The sequence below is a fragment of the Cynara cardunculus genome (genome assembly GCF_001531365.2).
Source record: "Cynara cardunculus var. scolymus isolate 2C chromosome LG 2, CcrdV1, whole genome shotgun sequence".
In the NCBI taxonomy this organism is placed as follows: Eukaryota; Viridiplantae; Streptophyta; class Magnoliopsida; order Asterales; family Asteraceae; genus Cynara; species Cynara cardunculus.
In genome coordinates this window covers 62,719,334-62,723,135 of record NC_037529.1, presented here as the reverse complement: position 1 = coordinate 62,723,135, position 3,802 = coordinate 62,719,334, and the positions used below count along the sequence as shown (strand labels likewise).

The 3,802-nt window shown below is 26.3% G+C and overlaps 2 non-coding genes across 2 annotated transcripts; both read right to left on the bottom strand.

The window, feature by feature from the left end:
• Nucleotides 1–1,808: 1,808 nt before the first annotated feature.
• Nucleotides 1,809–1,880, bottom strand: TRNAP-AGG. Its single transcript has one exon. It is a non-coding gene; the product is annotated as a tRNA-Pro (tRNA).
• Nucleotides 1,881–1,958: 78 nt separating this feature from the next.
• Nucleotides 1,959–2,030, bottom strand: TRNAP-CGG. Its single transcript has one exon. It is a non-coding gene; the product is annotated as a tRNA-Pro (tRNA).
• Between the last annotated feature and the right edge of the window lie 1,772 nt (nucleotides 2,031–3,802).

The following is a 3,802-nucleotide window of genomic DNA, read 5'->3' as shown; positions in this document are numbered from 1 at the left end:
CGTTATTGAACCTAAATTAAATTATAATAAAAAATTTGAATTAAAAACTTACACACAAAATATGAATTTTAAATACTTAATTTGATACTAATATTAATATATTTTTGTCAATTTTTTATGATATTTTCAAATTTATATTTTATTCAAAAATAAAAACATCATTTTTTTCAAAATAACATAAAACCATACTATAACATCAACTGAGATAAATAATAAAATAAAATATTAAAATCAAGATGTGCCTCGTTGCATTGCACGAGTACCCTTCTAGTATAATTAAGATAATCATTAATTACTAACAAAATATTTAATTATCATTTTCATAAAAAAATATATTATTAAACCAAAAATAAATTAATTCGTTATTAAATTAAATTACAATAAAAGAATTGAATTAAAAAAAATTACACAAAAAAAGAACTTTTAAATAGTTGATTTAATGCGAATATCAATATATTTTTCTAAAATTTTTATGACGAATTTTATTTAAAAATAAATACATTATTGTTTTTCAAAACCACATAAAATCGTTTAATAATGTTGATAGAAACATAATAAAACAAAAAATTAAAATCGAGATGTATATCGCTGCATTGCTTGAATACCATTCTAGTAAATATTTAATAGAAAAGTATTGGAAACATAAATCTATATTATAGATATATTTTAATGACCAGTAAGAACAAAAACGTTAACAAATGTTTATAAATCAAAACTTTGTAAATCCAAATCCAAACTAATTTCATTTACAGTTGTTAAGTATTCAAATATTTCATTGTAACACTATGACTTCTTGTGTTTTACATTGTTATTATAAAATTTGTAATTTAGCACCCGTTTTATTCATTATCCCGTAATTTGGCATTTTATAACTTTGTAATTCACACCTAAAAAACGCTAACGAATTGAGTATTTAAAAAGTTACTTGACTTCAATTCAATCTCTAATATAAAATAAAACTTGTTTAATTTAACAAGTCGAGCTCCGTAACAACAATGTTCAGTAATGTTCTTACGAAAACCCAGTTAAATTCGAAGACGTATTGAGTCAGACAATTATAAATATATGTTATATGCTCATAAATTATACAACTAAAATACAAAAATTAGAAAACTACTAGAAAGGTTCTCGTGCAATGCATTGAGATATATCTTGATTTCAATATTTCGTTTTATTTTTTTTTATTAAGATATAATATGATTTTATGTGGTTTTGAGAAAGCAATAGTGTTTTTATTTTTGAATAAAATATAAACTTGAAAATATTATAAAATTTTGAAAAAAATATATCGATATCAGTATCATATTAACCTTTTTAAAAGTTCTTGTGTTTTGGTGTAATTTTCTTAATTCAATTTTTTCTTTATAATTTAATTTAGATTTAGTAACAAAGAAATTTAATTTAGGTTTAATAATATAATGTTTTATAAATATAATAACTAAAGTACACTGTTATAACTCAATGATTATCTTAATTATATTTTAGATTTTTTTACATTTGAAATGAGATGTTTATCCAATATTTGATTATGTTTATCTGCAGTTAGTTACACGAATTCAAATATGTAGCTTTAATAAGTTGTACTTATTCACAATTTACTTGTAATCTTAAATTTTAAGTAATATTTATTAATAAACAGTACTTAATGCATAACAAATAATTTTTAAGAGTTTTTGTCAAATACTTTATAATGTAGTAGAGATTGTTAACATTAAACTCAAAATAATAATTGAGAATCGAACTCCAAAATAGAATTTAAACTTGAGGTGAAGCATTGTTTTGATAAAGACAAAAATTATATCGGAGAAGGGGCATTCCGAGAATTGAACTCGGGACCTCTCGCACCCTAAGCGAGAATCATACCACTAGACCAAATGCCCGTTTGTTTGATTTATTTAAATATTATTTTTATATGCGTTAAATATAAAATAATTCAAAAAGTCAAAATAATAATATTAGGGGCATTCCGAGAATCGAACTCGGGACCTCTCGCACCCGAAGCGAGAATCATACCACTAGACCAAATGCCCACGTTTGAACTAGTATCTGAAAACGTTTTACAATTAATATATAAAATAAATATTTTTTTAATTTTAAAATTTTTATTATCTTATTTTCAGTTTTACTAAATTATAATATTAGATATACATGATTTGATTTGATTTTATTTAATTTATTCGCATAATTTTTAACAACTTTAGTAACTTCTTCACAACTGTACAGAACTTGCAATTGTTATCAGGTGATAAATAAAGATATATTTAGTTAAATTAAAATTTTTGGAGTGGTTTCAAAACCATTAGTGATGAAGCTCACATAAAGTTGTACTATGAGCAATGTTCTAAAATAGGTTCTCATAAATGGGTAAACATTTGTCCGTAGGTGAACCATCTCGTTTTAAAATCATAAGTGATGTTTGTTCATAGATGAACCATGTACCATTGCATATTTATGTGAACCAGACTAGACATGGAGATTGACTCCGACCCGTCGGGGAACCCGGTCCACCCGACCAGGTCGGGGGACGCGGATACCCCATTAAACCGGGTCTCGAGGACGGGTATCACACTTAATTCCTGCCCCGCCCCGTACATATATTAATTAATAAATTATATTATATATTATTTACTTTTATTAATTCGGTAAATGGTAATATCTATTTCAATATATTTTGGATATTACTATATGTGGTTCTGGATATTACTCAATATGTTTTGGTACATGTGACGTTAATTTTTTTAGATCAAATTTAATTTTTTTCGATTTATTAATTATTATATGATGATGTATATTTTTTGTGTTAAATTAAATTCATTTTGATTTTAGGTTTATTGGAAAAATGTGAGATTTAAACATGTATAACGTCTCACACATTTGATTTAATTATTATTTTTACACAAACAGGAAAAAAAAATCCATATTTCCCCATTGGGGATCCCTGTACCCCATTGGGGATGGGTTGTGATCAAATTCCCGATGGGGATGGGGATTGGGGTCCCCGCCCCATTACCATCCCTAAACCAGACTACATAGTGCATGAGTGTTACTAACATAAAACATGGATGTTACAAAAATAATAAATTTTTTTTTTCTAAATATGCCATTGTTCATAAGTGTTCATCTATGTCTATAACGCATCTTATTCTAAATATTTTTAGAAATGACATAATGAATGTAAACCATATATTTTCAAGATGAAGGGATAAGATTAGTAGTTCACAAAGTCTACATCATTTATTGAGAGAGAGAGTTGAGTTCTAGTGAGACGGGAAATTATGGTTAGAAAATATAAAAAAATATCTTTACTCTTAGATAAATTTTAGTTGAATGTCAACACTAATGAAGTGCATTGAGATGGATTGGATTAATTCACTTCTAAAGCTCAATTCATGGGCATGAGATTAAAGGCCTGTTTACTTGAGGCTTAATGAGCTTAGCGGATAAACTGACTTATTCGCACAGACTTTCTAGGCTGTTTACCTTGGGCTTAAGAGTGATTAAAGGTTTAGATATCTTATTATGTTTTTTTTTATCATAACTGTGTGTCCACAATATCTGATCAATTCTTCAATATCTTCATAACATCAATGGCAGATTCATAGATTTATCATTAAGAACACCAAGAACACTTGAGAGAGAAAGTCAAACTTGTAAATCTCAGTCAACTCTCTATTATGAACGTATTATTACAATTAAGCTCCTCTTACACTAATTACAAAGATTACCTACCTATTTATATGGTCAAACTACAAATACAAGTCAAAGTCAAACCTCTAAAGAAAAGTCAAACACGCTGACTTTT